Source organism: Sinocyclocheilus rhinocerous, unplaced genomic scaffold (assembly GCF_001515625.1).
Source record: "Sinocyclocheilus rhinocerous isolate Xijiao unplaced genomic scaffold, SAMN03320098_v1.1 scaffold3117, whole genome shotgun sequence".
In the NCBI taxonomy this organism is placed as follows: domain Eukaryota; kingdom Metazoa; phylum Chordata; class Actinopteri; order Cypriniformes; family Cyprinidae; genus Sinocyclocheilus; species Sinocyclocheilus rhinocerous.
The window spans coordinates 569,847-586,957 of NW_015629109.1; the positions used below are offsets into that span (position 1 = coordinate 569,847).

General features: G+C 37.2%; 1 protein-coding gene across 1 annotated transcript in view; it reads right to left on the reverse strand.

The window, feature by feature from the left end:
• The window catches only part of drd4-rs (dopamine receptor D4 related sequence), a 23,408-nt gene extending 17,485 nt beyond the window's left edge, over window positions 1-5,923 (reverse strand). The window contains exon 1 of the mRNA XM_016550720.1: window positions 5,875-5,923. The gene's annotated coding sequence lies outside the window, so the exon portion shown is untranslated. The remainder of the gene's footprint in view (window positions 1-5,874) is intronic.
• Window positions 5,924-17,111: the final 11,188 nt, after the last annotated feature.

A 17,111-nucleotide genomic window follows, 5' to 3' on the forward strand; every position in this document is an offset into this window, starting at 1 on the left:
ATGTTTGCCTACAAAACCACCACTGGCTCTGCACCCCTTTACCTAAATTCATTACTTCAGACTAAGCTGCCCTCTAGAAGCTTGCATTCTGCAAGTGAACGTCGCTTTAAGAGGCACAAAATCACTTTCACGGACTTTTGAATTAAATGTTCCCTCCTGGTGGAATGACCTGCCCAACTCAATCCGAACAGTTGAGTCCTTAGCCATCTTCTAGAATCGGCTAAAAACACATCTCTTCCATCTTTATTTGACCCTCTAACTCTAGCACTCTCTAATTATATTCTTTAAAAAAAATGTCCCTTTTAGACTTGCACTCTATTCATTTACTGCCTGTTTTCTTAACAAAAAACAAAACAAAACTAAACTAAAAAAACTAACACTAGCTTTTCTAATCTTTTCGTATTCTATCTTTTAGTTTTCTTTTTATTTATTATACAATTAACAAAAGCAAAAAAGGCATCTAACACTAGCTTGCTCTATTCTTTTTATAGACAAATTGGAGCTACAAATTGGAGCTTTAATACATGCACACAGACACACACGTGTGCATGTTTATGAGGTTTATGAGGACACAAATTTTCATAGTGACATGGGTATGACATGAAGGTATTTACAACATGAAGGTGATTATGAGGACACTTTCGGTGTCCCAGTAATTCCAAAGGCTTATAAATCATTCAGAATGAGTTTTTAAAAAACCTAAAAATGCACAATGTTTCCTGTGAGGGGTAGGTTTAGGTGTAGGGTGATAGAAAATACCGTTTGTACAGTATAAAAACCATTACGCCTATGGAGAGTCCACATAAACCATAAAAACCAACATGTATGTGTGTGTTAGGAAGAGGGTCCCTCACAAGGGGATCATCATATTTTGGGGCTAGATTGATGACATGAATTCCTTCTTTTTCTTTAACCAATCTTGACCCTCTTCATCATGGCCCCATTTTCTGCTTTACTCCATGAGAGCGGCGCCTGCTGCGAGGTAGGAACCATCTGCTAGGATGGCACTTGAATGAGTGAATTCTTCTCTATCACACTCAAACACTCACATCAGACTCTCTTCACCACGGTCAGATTACTATCAAACACCCCAGCTTCAGCGTTTCCCAGCGCCAGGTATTTACGTCCCCCTCGGCTTTGTGCCAGATGGAGCCAAGTGGCTTATAAGTACAAGATATGATTGACCTTTTCCTGCTTGATCTCGGCTTCTCAATGGATTTACAGACCTGGCACCCAACAACGTGAGTTGCCCTTTCAACCAGGATTTAGATTCAGCTCTGTTTTAACTCTAACTAAGTTCAAAAGAAGCACCTTGTAGATCCCCGGTTTAAACTTATCCACTCATGTCTATGCTTTTTTAATTTGTCTGAGCTGAGGGAATAATCAAACATGCTCATCTACTGTAAATTGTCCACTCTCTCTCTCTCTCTCATATGTAGCTTTGGAAAATCTGATTAACTGTGAATCACCACTTTCTCATATATAATGCTGAAAGGTCTGATTCATTGTAGTGAATCTGATTTATCCTGATTCATTCTGGTCGGTCCTAAATGATCCTTTCATTCTCACATTTATAGCACTGAAAAGTCTGATTCATTGTAGTCATTGTAATTTAATTTATTGTGACTTATTCTAGTCATTCTTAAATGATCCTCTTATTCTCTCTCACAAATATAGTGCTGAAAGGTCTGATTCATTGTAGAGAATCTGATTCATGCTAGTGAATCCCAAATTATCCTTTCTTTTTATTTGTACTGTAGCACTGAAAGGTCTGATTCAAGTCATTGAATCTGATTCATTCAAGTGAATCCTAAATTATATTTTCTCTCCGACATGTAGTGCTAGAAATTCTGATTTATTGTAGTGAATCTGATTCATTCAAGTGAATCCTAAATTATATTTTCTCTCTCCGATATGTAGAGCTAAAAAGTCTGATTCATTGTAGTGAATCTGATTCATGCTAGTGAATCAGAAATTATTGTTTCTTTTTCATTTGTACTGTATCACTGAAAGGTCTTATTCAGTGCATTTAATCTGATTTGTTCAAGTGAATCCTAAATGATCTTCTCTCTCACACACACACACATTCTCTCTCACATATAGGGTTGAAAAGTCTGATTCGTTCATCGTAAATTAATCCTAAATGATTCTTTCTTTCTATCATATGTAGCACTAGAATTCATTATAGTGAATTGTTTCATCCTAAATTATCCTCTCTTTCTCATATATAGAACTGGAAAGTCTGATTATGATTTCTAGTGAATCGATTCGTTCAGATGGTTAATGTAAATTAACAGACTCTTTTGTTATTGTATTTAGAACAAATTCAGTTCAAAAATTCAAAAATACATCAAATTATTAATTACTAGGGCTGTGTATCGGCAAGAATCTGGCGATACAATACGTATCATGATACAGGGGTTGCGATACGATATGTTGCGATATATTGCAATACTGTAAGCAAGATGATATATTGGGATATTTCTTATTTTAGGAATAGGAGAATAGGACATAATTTTAGGAAAACTGTCATTTAGAACACACCACCATATGCAAACCTTAGCAAAGAAAAATCCATTTATATACATACATACATATATATATATTAACCAGAACACTGGCATCTGCATTTGCATTAATCTGTCCCTGTAACATTCAACGCTATAGAACCACTTTTTGTGCAGTACGAGTGAAGGGAGAACAATTAAGTGCTTGCAGGAGTCAGATTTGACTTATCATGGGTCGAGAGTAGGGATGCAACGATTATAGATTTTGTTGGTATGATTATTGTCTGAGGAATAATCACGGTTTTACGATTATGGCGATTATTATGCATTTATTAATTTCCCAACATTACTAATGTATAAAATCACATGAACACTTTTTAGATATTAAAGTGTTATTTATTGCTGGCTTTTGAAACAGAAAAAACACAGTAACCAACAATACAGCACAAAATAATAATAAACAAAAGACAATTTATATCGTAAGATGCGTTCCCTTTACTCAGAGTGCACGTGATCGCGAAATCGAAAGTGAAAGTGAACAGTGCAAGCGCTCATTCAAAAGAGATTTAAATACTCCCCATTGATAGCGGCTCCCTGATATGCGAAAATTATATGCAATATTAGAATGTTTGCGGGAGCGGGCAGGACTGGACAAACCTTGCAGGAGCGGAACACACACGTTGTCACTGTTTAAGTTAAGAGTTAAGAAGAGTGCTATCTAGCGGTCAGGATATAAACTCAAAATGAAACAATGGCCATGAATCTTGTGTACATTTTTTTTTATATCGATATTGCGTTTTTGAGAATCGATACAGTATCGCCAAACAAAATATCGCGATACTCACGTGTATCGATATTTTCTTACACCCCTATTAATTACATCACTTTTATTTATAAAAACATACTTCCAGCTTAAATTACTTAAATGTAGTTAGCTACTTAAACACTTTTAAACTTTTTAAAAACCTTTTTCAGTTATAAATGTAGTAAGCTACAATTTCAAAGACAGTTCCCAAAACTGATGGTTAAGAATTGAGTTCAGGTTAGGGATAGGATTAGACAGTGGACGACAGGACTGTTGTTCCAAGACCGAAAGATGCTCTCTTGGCGCACATCCTTCTTGGCAAAAATCAGTCAATAAAAAATTACAAAAACAAACCTATGTGTCCACAGTGCAAATTCTCTAATGATTGTGTTTTGTTCATTCCTGACCTCAGCCCTGACCTTGGGCTCTCCATACGGCTAAAGTTTTATGCATATTTTCATATATTGTATAGTTGACCAGTGTATTTCACACTCAAGCATATGGTAATGATGTAATTTATTCTCAACCCACATTGCTGAGGGGCGTTTGACAGTCGTCACCAAGGGCCTGAAATAGCATACTGATCTACTTCCTGCACCTCTCAAGAGATTCTTCAGACATGTAGCATAATTGTGTATATTACACAATTGAAGGAGGGGGCTGGTATGAGGGTAGGGTGGGCCATAAATAAAAAGTCCGCCCACTTGCGGTCCGCAGTACCATAGCAACGAACCTGTGGATTTCAGTGCCAGATGGTCACCAGGAATTTAATGGTCTGTATTTCTTACCCAATTGCGTGAAGAGAACCATAACTTTTCAGGGAGGGTGGCATAGCCAGACTCTAGATGTAATTAAAAATCACAGGTTCCTCAACGGGTCATTGGATGAACACCGGATGAATGATCAATGTTCTGCAGATGCCGAGCAGAGGTGTGAGATTCATAGTGAATGCTGACATGTTGTCAGAGCGTTTCTTTGAAGGCTGTTTGCATGTCTTGAGCAACAGGTGCTAAACAGCCCGGACTCCATTACAGCCACCTGTCTCGTTCCACCAGCGTGGTTCTGTTGGATACGCTCCACTGAGTTTCCGTCACCAGAGGAAATGACAACCTAAATGTGTCTTTTTGACCAGCTGTGTGCACAGCAACAACAGCATGACAGCGGTGGGGGGCAGAGGGGAAAGATTGAGCTGGCACTGGACCCACGGTTGGACACTGTGTGTGTCCGTATGTGTGTGTGTGTTGAGTTAGTTGCTATGGTTTCTAAAACTCATGCTCATTTCAGAGCACTGTGTGCAATATGTACTTCATATGGGCGGTGTTAATGATCCAACCCAATCTCATGAGAAAATGTAAGTATTTTACGAGTTGGCGGTTTTGTATGTGATTCTTTTGAAAAAATTAAGCATGAAGGTCTAACTTAAACCTGTCAGTGTAGTGTAAGCAGATTTTACAAAAATGTATGAATGAGTACAAATTAGCCACCAATTAGGCAAAACGTAAGATAGTTATGCTGAGTTGTTTGGAATGAAACCTCTGTGTAGGTTTAGATTTAGTAAAGGGTACAAGGTTCACTGATTAAAATAATTGCTTTATTCAGTTAGACAAAAGGAATAAAAATAAAAAAAAACTTTCACCAGATTTCAGTTTCTCATTTTCAGTTCAATAAAAATATTCCTTTTTCACATTATAACACCTGCTGATAAAGAGAAATTGTGTAATGTAGTAGCTTTAATTTAAATATAAAACAAAATAATAAAAATAATAAAAATAATAATAATAAAACACCTGTTGACAAGTAATTTATGTTTTAATTCATTATTAAAACAATTTATATATTTAATGTAATTATTGTCTCTATTCATTTGGTTTAGATTTTTTTCCTTTTTGTTATCTTACATTTGTGTGCAGTTTTTCTGAGTTTTTCTTTACGTGCATAAATCTACTATTATATATATATATATATATATATATATATATATATAATAGAAGTGTACTCACAATAGAATATATATATATATATATATATATATGTGTGTGTGTGTGTGTGTGTGTGTGTGTGTGCATACATATACTCATTATAGAATTATTAATATGTCATTTGTATTGTTATGAGATTTTATAATATTTTAGAAAATATAAATAGCAAAATATCAGCTATGCACAGTCTGAGGATAACAGCTTAATTTGGTTGTCACTTTTCCAGTGTTTTGGTTCAGGTCATGGCTATTGCTGTCATTTGTAGATGTGATCAAATGCAGAAAAAAGGAAGGATTCGCTCAAGCAGAAAAGCTTTGTACTGATACACCCTGAGCCCTGTCTCAATTCAGTGCAGATAAGTCTGTGCTCATTCATATTCATTAATTTTGTTTGTCATTTGCATAATTTAAAATGCAAATGTTTCTGGTTCACCCAAAACGAAGATGTAAAATCTAACACGAATAGACCGCTATTTATCTTATCTTGTTTGCCTCATTTAGTTGTTTGTTTAGGTTGAGTCTTACATACAGGTAAAGAAAAAAACATCACAGTTATTAAAAAAGAAAAAGTCAAATGTTCTTACCTGAAGCTCGAGGCTGAAAACGGACAAAAAACTGTCACAGGAAATCTTTAGAAATTTCCATGCAGAATTTTCCATTCCAATTTCCGTTATTCCATCCTACAAGGTGTCAGCGCAGAGGTCAAAAGAGTGTCCTATCAGTCTCCCATTGTCTCAGCATTTACGTTATTCTCCATGAGAGAAGTGCATCTTCCAGCTGGGCTCTTTTTTTCTGTGTGCAACCCAATGATGTTCTCTGACGGTCTTGTAGGTGTCAGAAAGTTTCCTCAGGTAGCGGATCTCTAGTTTTATACGTGCCGTCTCTCGCTCTCTTAGTTCATTAGCTGCTGTCTGTGAAGATGGGGTGAGAGAGCGCTCTCATTCTCTCCGCTCCTCTGTCTGCGCGCCACATGCTCTCTTCTTCTGTTACTCGCTCTCTCTTTCTCACCTCTCTCTCCCCTACTTCTTATCTTGTGACTCCTTTTCTATTTCTGTGTTTCTTTTCTTCTGTCTCTCACAGGCTCTCTTTACACCCGTCTTATCATTCTTTCTTTTTCTTATCTTTTCACTTTTTCTCTTGCTTTCTCTCTCTCTCTTTCTCTCTTTCCTCCACGTTTAATTGGCCAGGTGCACCTGTGGCTGTGATTGGTTGACAGATGAATGCCTTGAACTCCCTCTCTGTGAACAGCTGTTGACCAATCACTGACCCAGAACAAGCTTCTGGTTCTGACACGCAAAGCTGCTCAATTTGAGCCCAGGACAAGGGGTCCTAAATGTGTGGCATGTCCTTCACGTCTCACTGGTAAATATGCTCAAATGGAAGAGGTAGGGATGGCTTCTTTGACTCCAGTGTTCAGATGCATTACCTATCTGATAACAACTAATTAGGGTTTGTTTGCTTTGGTTGTGGCGGCCAGCCCTGCGGTGACCCTTTTTGGTCTCTTTTATTTATATCTATTTCAGCTTTTAGAACAGTAAATGTTCCTGAGCTCTTGAGGAGTATAAGCAGTAATGCAAACAAAATGGGGGTTATTTACTTTTGAGTGGATATTTTAAGAGACAGATGAAAATGTATGTGTGTATGGGGGATGTTGTGTAAGAGTGTGAGATATGTGGATCTGGGAAACCAAATGGGTGGGTGGAAACCGTTACTTTCCAACAAATGTATTTGTCAGGGTAATACCTGCCCAGACTCAGCCCACCATCTTGCCTTATCCTTATCTCTGTCCTTGCCAACAAAATGTCTTCGTGAAAATAGGTCCTGTCCAATCTGATTCTAATCCCTGGTTCTGAAATATTTTAATGTATTTACTCCAGTAGTGTATGGTAATGAGACATATAGCTTAAAATAGATCTTTTTTTTTACTTATACAATTACATATGTACACTACCATTCAAAAATGTTAAGGTCTGGACAGTTGTTGAATATTTTAAAATATGTTTCTTATGCTCATTTATTTGATCAAAAACTCATTATTTTTACAATTTAAAATAACTGTTTTCTATATTAATATATTTTTAAAATGTAATTTATTCCTGTGATGCATTATTACATCATTACTCCAGTCTTCAGTGTCACATGATCCTTAAGAAATCATTCTAATATGCTGATTTGGTGATTTCTTATTATTATCAATGTTGAGAAGAGATAACAAAATATCTTTTATTGATCTTTGATCAATTTATTGCATCCTTGCCGAATATAGTATTAGGGCCAGATTTACTAAACAGGGCAAATTAGCGTTAAAGTGCAATTCCATAAAAGCGCCGGTGGGAGGGGAAATTCTGTGGGTGATTTACTAACAATGTGCACATTAAAGAACACAGACGCAGTCAGATCATTTCCATAATGACCAGCGCAATCTACCAAGAGCAGCGCAAATTACCGCCTGCTTTAAGACATGCTTTGTTTGGGGTGTTAAATAATGGCGCAAATACCAGTAATTTGACAAGTGCAAACATTAGTAAATTAAACTTAAACAAATGTAGCCAATAAAATATTATTTTTGTAAGCTTATGTTAAAATACTATTTAATAAAATCAAATCACACAGTCCTATCATTTTTGGATTTTTAAACATTTCCAGATTTGTATGTATTTTTAACATTTTATACATTTTCAATAAAAACGACAGTTTTTTTGGCTAGTCACTTTCCTTTCAGTCCATTAGTCGTCAAATCCTCTGTAAACATTGCACGTGTCAAAATGATTGCAGCTCTAATTTAAAAGAGCTAAGTGCTCACAGAAAAAAAGACTGACTTACAGATCATTTCATGTGTCAAGTCATTTTAAGTGAAATTGATAATATCTCAGTGGGTGAGTTGTTTACTCTGTAATTAGTTCACCCATTTCCAAAAGTTTATCCATTTGAGCCGATTTGTGGACCGTTTGTAAATGTAGGCGTTATTGCATTGACAGGGTAATGAGCCTCCTCTCATGACTTTTCACTGCATTTCGATTGGCTCTGAAACTTTACCAACTGCTTTTGCCATTGGACAGTGTTACTTCAGAAAAATGAATGATTTAGACACTTTTTAATCTCACTTGCACACACAGTGCATATTTGCACATTTGCATTTAAACTCTACTCAACTTTCTACTCAATATGTTGCCTCAATTCAGCAGTTCTTATTAAACAATTGATCGACAATTGAACAAATGACTTCCTGCTCTTTTGTCGACACAAATTGCCGGCAGATTGAAAGACCCTGCAGGTTCTGCAGTGAGGACCACTTTGTGTTAGATGTATATGTGTTTGAATGTGTATGTTTGATCAGTTTTGGAGGCAAGAATCAGAACATGTGCTCTAAACCTCTGCAAACAGAGATAAGGAAAACATGGATTGCTGAACATTTGCCTGCTGATAAAGCACAGGAAGTCTATCAAATATGAGGTGAAGGAGACCCCAATTAAAAAAGGACATCACTTTGGCCTGTCAATCTCACCCAGGCCAAGGTCACTATTTCGGGCTGGGATCGGATGCAATGCACAGCAGTGTACAGTGTACAGCACAACACTGTAAAACGTACTGTGTCTTTTATTATATGTCTTTTTAAGTTAGGTTAGCTAAAAACACCCTGTCTTGCAAGCATTAAATATCCTTCCTGTCATCTTTAATTGATCAGTCTATATATTAGCTTGCATTAATCTTTAGTAGAGGACACAGTGTGTGTGCTTTGTTTCTTTCTTGAGACAGTTAAGCCACTGAAATAAACAACTTGCGCAAATCTTCAAACTTTAATTACCCACTAATTACACTGATTAGATAATCACTCCTCCCTGTTAACAAATGCTAGAGAGAGGAAAAACTGAGCTCAGGCTTTAGCAGAGGAAGGAAAAGAGTTTGTTACGATCTAGGAAACACAATTACAAAACATATTCCTGTTTGTGTCACTCCACAATTTCATCCAGCACAGAGGTGTCAGATCTGTGATGTCTGATATTTGTCATAACATGCACAGCTTATACAAAACCTAGAGGTCTTCAATTGTCACAGATTCATCTTCTTTCTTTTATAAAACAGATGTTTTTATTATTTTATATGTACAGTAGTCTTTCTTTTATATTGCATTTACACTACCAATGCAGCAATATGCACAATAAAAGGAGAGAAAGAAAAAAATAAGGTCGCCATAATATGGTCAGTGACAAATAAATGTCCAAAATAAAGAAACCTTAAGAAATATCAGTTTGAAACCTAAGTGCTAAGTTCTTAGAAATGCAGACTTTCTGTGGTTGGTCAAATCGGTTTCAGATGGTTTTGTTATTTAGAACAACAAATATTCATAGAAAATTATTCAACTTTACATACCCCCAAAATGTAAAATGAAACAGGAAATTAAAATGTTTTAAAATTAAATATTTGCCTTAAACGTATTTATTGTGGGTAATGTGGTAATTTATAATTCAAAGTAATAATAAAATTGAATAAAAACATTCAAAAAGTAATTAACGAACTTTTAAAATATAAAGGCAGCTCTTTCTTTCTTTGCCTTCTTTTTGTATTTTTTATGCACCGTATTGCCTCTTAGCATTTGAAGTGACTCATTCTTGTTCTGTAAGTAGTCGTCATCCCATCTGCACACACCTCCTAACAGAGCTACTTTTATCGAACCTCTCTCATCTTTCTCTCTCTCTCTCTCTCTTTCCTTCCTCTTCTTTCGTGAAAAATTTATTGAGTTTTCTTCCCGTACCTCAAATGTAGCAGAGGTTTTGACGCTGTTGCCATTTCAGTATGTGTGAAGAAAAGCGAGTGTGAAGCTGCTTGTACCTTAAGCATCCTTTCCTTTTACATTGAATACGTCTGAAAGAGACATGTTTCTCATAATGTTATTTTCAGGGTCACAGTTATTTGTTGCTTAATTATGTTATGTGATGTAAAATACCTGTAATGGAGCAGGAATGTGTATATGTGTTTGTTTGTGTGTGTCTCTCCCTCACAGAAGCAGTTTTGCAGAGACAGATGTTGTTCTTTAAGCAGTGTTAAAAGTAATTTGAAGGTTCAGTCTGCAAATACTATCTGCACTCATGTTTTTGTTGTTGTTTTCTGTTATATTTGGTACTGTCATTATCATCTCAGCAAAGACGTAATTTGTAGAGTAGTGTTGCTCTCGTTTAGCTACATAAGGCATACTGAGAGGAAAAATTATTACCGCTAATATTATAATTTTCATATTTATCTCCTGAATCAGCCTCAGAGTCAGTTATGTCAGTTATGAAGAGCATTAAGAATATGCTTTTCTATATGTTTTAGTACATGATTATACGTGATGGCATTTAGAAAGATGGAAGTTTACATATATCTAATAAAACCACTGCAATGTTCTTTTTATCGAATCGTACATATATAAAAATGATACATCTAATGCCAACTGTTTCCGCATATGAAGGGAGGCAAAGAGGATAGATAAAAAGGAGAGGAGAAAATGAAAGAAGAGAAAAGGGCCGATAAAGAAAAGAAGAGATGAATTGCAAAGAAAGGAGAGGAGAACTGAGGAGAAATTACGAAAGGGGCAATGAGGAGAGACAATAAGATGAAACAAGAAGACACAATGACAAGACAATGAGTGGAAAAGAGAAAGGAGAGACAAGGAGATATAGAGATGGATGGGAGAGATGAGAGGAGAGATTAGGCGAGGAGGAAAAAGTAGATTGAGATGAGCCAAGTAGAGGACAAGAGAAGAAAGACAAGGAGAGGAGGAATGATGAGGAGAGAGATGAGGAGAGGAGACACAAGATGATGAGAAAAGGAAATGAGACAGCACAAATAGAGGACAAGAGAGAGGAGAGAATAGGAGAGACAGATATGAAGGCAAGGAGAGGACAGATTAGAAGAGGAGACACAAGATGATGAGACAAGGAGATGAGATGGACAAGAGAGGAGAGACAAATATGGAGGAGAGGGAAGACAAGGAGATGAGATACAAGATGATGACACAAAGAGATGAGATGAGACAAGGAGAGGACAAGAAAGGAGACACAAGGAGAGAGAGATAGATGAGAGGAGAAATTATGAGGAGAATGATAGATTAGGACAGGAGTAACAAGAAGATCAGAGAAGGAGTGAAGATAACACAAGAGGAGGAGAGGAGATACAAGATGATGAGACAAGGCAAGGAGAGACAAATATAGAGAAGAGGGGAGACAAGGAGAGGAGATACAAGATAATGAGACAAGGAGATGAGATGAGACAATGAGAGGACAAGAGATGAGAGACAAGGAGAGACAGAGATAGAGAACAAGAGAAATTATATGGAGAAGAGAGACCAGTAGATTATAGACTAGGAGAGAGGAAACATGAAGATGAGACCAGGACCTGAGATGAGACAGGAGGTGGAGAGGAGAGGTGAGAGATTAGGAGAGTAGATACAAGATGATAAGACAAGGAGATGAGAAGAGACAGGAGAGAAAAGGAGAGACAGATGAAGGAGAATAGAAATGATGAGGAAAGGATAGATTAGGAGAGGAGATACAAAAAGATGAGACAAGAAGACAAGACAGGGAGAGGAGAATAGAAAGGAGAGACCAGGAGAGAAAGAGAGGAAAGAGAGGAGAAACGGTGAGACAAGAAGAGACAAAAAAATGTGGAGAGGAAAGGATAAAGGTGGGTAGATGAGAAGACAGAGAGGAGAGAGATGAGGAGTGAATACATGAGATAAGACGAGGAGAGGAGAGGAGAGGAGAGGCAGAAACGAGACAAGGAAACTAGTGGAGAGGAGAAAATAAATATATAAATAAGGAAAAGAGAGACCAGGACGTAAGAAAAAGAGTGAAAAGTAAAGGAGACTTTGACTTTGTAAGCCACTTTAATTACCAAAATGTAAAACCATCATACATTAATTAACATCATAAACATAGAGGGGGGAACAAGAAGACAAAAGTGTACATTCAAACATATTGTGTTTGATTATCTCATTATGTCATTATTCAGGTGTGTCTTGTTAATTATCTTCATTTGCCTGTGTATTTAGTTCTAGTCTGTCCTGTGTTCCCTTTTCCGGTATTGTAGATGTCTTTTGTGGATTACGTGTGTGTGCCTGTCTTCTGTGGATTTATCCTCTATGAGTTTACTGAGTTTACTTTTACGTGACAGCCATTTTGCCATTTTAGCTTGTCCAAAGAAAACATTTATTAAAACATGAACTTGTTTTCTATTCCAGCTATATTTGGGTCCATAAATAGAAAACATCATAGAAAAAACCTTCCCCAAAGTTTGACACCATTCCTCTATTTAAGCAAACAACTGTTGTAGTCTCACACACTGACAAAATAAATGAAAAAGTAAAGGAGAGATGGGGATAGACGAGGAGAGGAAAGACAAAAAGATGAGAGAATAAATAAGGGGAGATGATGAAAGGAGCAACGATGAGAGAAAAGAAGGTGAGAAAACGAGATAAGAAGAGAGAGGAGAGACAAGGAAAGATAGAGGAGATATTACGAGTAGAGGAGAGACGGGGAGATGAGAAGAGGCAAAGAGCTGAGAAGAAAAAGAAGACAAAAGACTAAGAGAAGAGATAAATGAAGATGAGATGAGGAAAGGAGGCAAAACGATAAGAGGAGTGGAGGAGGAGAGACAAGACGACAGAGAAGAAGAGGAGGGTAAAGGAGGGTAAAGGAGGGGAGAGGAGGGTTCAGTCACTTCACCTTCACTCATGCTCATTAATTTTCCTGGTCTCTGACTCTCCTCTTTCATCTGTGCGCTCAGGCCATTTCCACAGAGATCACCTTCCTTTTTCCTTCCCCTTTCCCTTTATCTCTCGCTCCCTCTTTCTTTTTTCTTCTTGTCTTTGACCTAACACTGAAAATGGCAGGGACCCAAAAAATACCATCGAATTCATCCATTTCTCGCTCTCTCACTTTGACACATGCTCTCATCATCCACCATAAGTGACACGCACAGTGGGCCTTAATTGGACGACTGTGTTTTGAGATCCCAGCAGTCCGAGTGCACTGAGGGAGAGCGATGGTACATTTTACTCACTTAGATTACCTGCACACTCCTTCATTTATCTGGAAAGACAACAGTGGTCAGACGTGTGTGTGAGGTTGTGCAAGAGACAGTCAGATGGATTCTGATTGGGTTTTAAAGGGGTCATATGATGCGATTTCAATTTTTCCTTTCTCTTTGGAGTGTTACAAGCTCTTGGTACATAAAGAAGATCTGTAAAGTTGCAAAGACTAAAGTCTCAAATCCAAAGAGATATTCTTTATAAAAGTTAAGAGTCAGCCACACCTACCTAAAACGGCTCGTTCTAACACGCCCCCAACATGTTTTATTGTGAGTGGCTTTGAGTGATGTTTGTGGAAACTAAGCAAAATTGGGCTTGTATGTGACATTCAAGGTTAACAGGTTGTGTGTCTATGGTTTAGTGTATGGTAAATAGTCTCTATCGATACCTGGTCTCATGATGAAAACGTACCTCTGGGAACTTTTTCGCAAGATGCAAAATACGTAACAATAAGTACATATTACTGCAGTTTCCAACAGAAATGAACACTAGAGGCGGTAAAACAGCGAGCACTTGTAACCGTTATGAGTTACACAGTTATGAGTTACACAGTTACAGCTCCATATGTTTCACTTTCCAAACGTAATTGACCCTTTGCAAAGAATTTAGTTGACCCTTCACAAAGAATTTATTTAAACCGCGGAACACACCATTTTTCAAGTTTAAGTTAATCTACTCTCCTGTCTGATTTGTGGTTAAGGCTAGATGGGATACAGCTTTGGCTACTGGGCATGTGCACATCAATATAGCGTAATTTTTGTCACATTGTACAACAATACTTACTGTTTTTGCATTACTGTTTAGGGTTGGGGTAGGTGTAGACATTAATAAAACACAATCTAATAAGTAGAAAATTTAATTTATTGTTAGTTTCCGGCTGTAGCTGTCGGACAAGATGGCGGATTCTGCGTTATGATTGATCAGATCGCCTGTCACTCAAGTTTTTGTGGGATCCTTGGGTACGAATCCCGTCAAAAACATAACTCATGATTAAAGAGCTAAAAGATGAGAGATCGAAAAACAAGTTAAAAACGACATTCTTGCGATTGCGTTTTTACGTCACATTCGTTTTTGTTCATACTGTCGGAAGTAGTGCACATAGTATGTTATTTTAAAACGTCACGGAGCATTAGACTTATAGCACCACTCAACAGACATTTCAAGTCAGAACTGCAGTGACACGTACAAAACGAAACGTGCATGGCGGTACGTTTTTCGCGTCTTGCGAAAAAGTGCCCAGAGGTACGTTTTCGTCATGAGACCAGGTTGCTCTATCACCTTAGATCTTTCACACAGCCATTTTTAATAAAAAATATGTCAATAAATAAACAGAGTATTATCTAACTATCTATCTAGTTTTTGTTTTTGTTTTGTTTTGGAAGTTGCATTAAAAGTCTACTTAGCTCAGATCCACTTAATATTTATTGATTTATTTTTTACATATATACTTTTTTAAAGTTGGATTAAAAAAAAAACTTAGCTCAAAAATCCAGGGAGACATTATGCTCCCATTTCTCTCACTTCATGGATGAAATCACTGTAACTGCCAGACACTACCGGTCAGACGGCCGCTGACGTAAAGTGATGGGATCTCTATGAAAAGAGAAACAGTGAGAAAAAGGCTGGCGAAGAGAGTGACAGAGGCGCATATCTGCTTTGATTTTTGCTGCCTCTCAGTCCCCATTATCATCACACAGATGTTAATTAAACTGTTAATTACACTTAAAACAGTTGCACTTTGTTCTCTGTTTGATTAGTATAGGGGACATCATTCTAATTTAAAAATATAAGGCAACTTATTACAAGTTAACTCAACTAACAACTGACAAAATACTTATATTTCTCTGTTTTTCTGTTAGGACTTTCATAGTTATGAAAGGGTGTTTAAGCTTGTTCAATCCGTCTGAGATTGCGCGCGCGCACATGCGCACACACACACACACACACGTTTTCACTGATGAGAGGACCATTGAAGGACACAACAGGTTGGGAGAGGTCAAAAACACACAAACATTTTAAAACACATCTGTCTGTATGTCATCTATCACTCAATCCCCGTAGCTGAAGGACACTGCAGATAAACCTGCTTCTCTATTGTCCCTGTAGCTGTGTATGTGTGTGTTTGACCTCCCTCCGAATATTATGTTTCAATCAATGGCCCTCGTGAAACACATGGCTCCGTCTATGCTGACGTGGCCTCCCTCCTTCTTCAAGCCATCTGGAAATGGCACAGTTTCATTTGCCACATCACTCAAAAAAATAGACGCCTTAGTCCCATAATCCTGTACACGAGAGGAGATCAGCATGTGAGTGCGAGCCTGATATTTGGGTTGTCATTCGCTGTCAAACACAGCAAGGTTTGACTGACCTCCAGAGTTCCTTGTGAGCATGGCGAGGGCGTTCGAAAGGCAGTGCAGCGGGGGGCACTTAATGGTATTTAAGTGCCATCTATTTTGTACTCCATGAGTGAATAAGAGATTCAAAACACATATGACCCTTCTGTACACATCCACTCGGTCACACATGCACACATACTCTCTCAATTCCCATTTTTTCCCATTTTCTCTCCCGTTTTCAGGCGCAAGCAAAGCAGATTAATCCAGACTTCTATTTATTTGTTAAAACCAAGTCATTTTATCAAAATGTAAACACTGCTTAAAAAATAAGGACAATAACTGTTGTTTGGATCTTATTAATAGTTGTATTTTTTGCACCATCAGCGAACAAATCTTTCATGACGGTTGGAGATACAAATTTAATTTGACCATTTAAGTAGGCACTAAAAAAAATCGACTCACTAACATCATGGTTTTGGTTTCAAGTTAATTTAGATTCAGACGTGACCAAAAGTGGTGGATTTACATGGTATTTAGTCATGTTGACATATGTCATGCTGACATATTTACACTGCAAGAGGATGTCATGACTCAATGAGAACACCATTTTCTTATGCCAATTATGGCAAAAAAGTAATGAATAATAAAATGTTCATGGTCACTTTAAAAACAGCCAATGAAACACAAATAATAAGGTTTCTTAAAATATTACATTATAAATTTAATGCCGCACTATGCTTGCTAGTTGCCATCATCTTTGAAAGGTTGTCTACTCTGAATTAACAAGTCGGATATTTGAGTCATTATTTTCAAGTAGTTACTGAATGCTAGCCAGAATCCATTCATACCAGTTTGACCCATTCATGTAGATTTGCAGACCTGCTATGAAAAATTATTGACAGGTTAATCAACCAATCATAGAAACGTGGAAGCAATGCCATTAAAAAAGTGCTTTACAGACTATTAATTAATTTAATTTTATGTAAAGTTATTATTAACTTCATGTGTTTTTATTTGTTAAAATATTTTATTCCTACAATATCTATATATTTATTGATATTGATAAAAAAGAATACAAACTTTTTTCGTGTGTGTGTGTGAAAGATTTTTCCCAGTGTGATGTGAGCTCCCCATGAGAGTTTTCTGCCAGTGAGGTGCCACTCAAACAGACAGGAAGTGCAGTGCATCTGCTTGGCCATATCCATCTGACTGCTCTAATTCAATATGCTGCAGCAAAACCCAGCAGAGCTAAAGGTTAAAACCTTGTTGCCATTTTCATAGGAGAATACTGACCTAATACGGGCCAGAGGCACACGCTCTGCTCAAATGTCTGCTTCCTGTTGAGCTCATTTTGCTTTATTTGCAGTGGAAATAGAAATAACTGCTGCGGGCACTAAAAAGACAAAGGGCGGTTTTA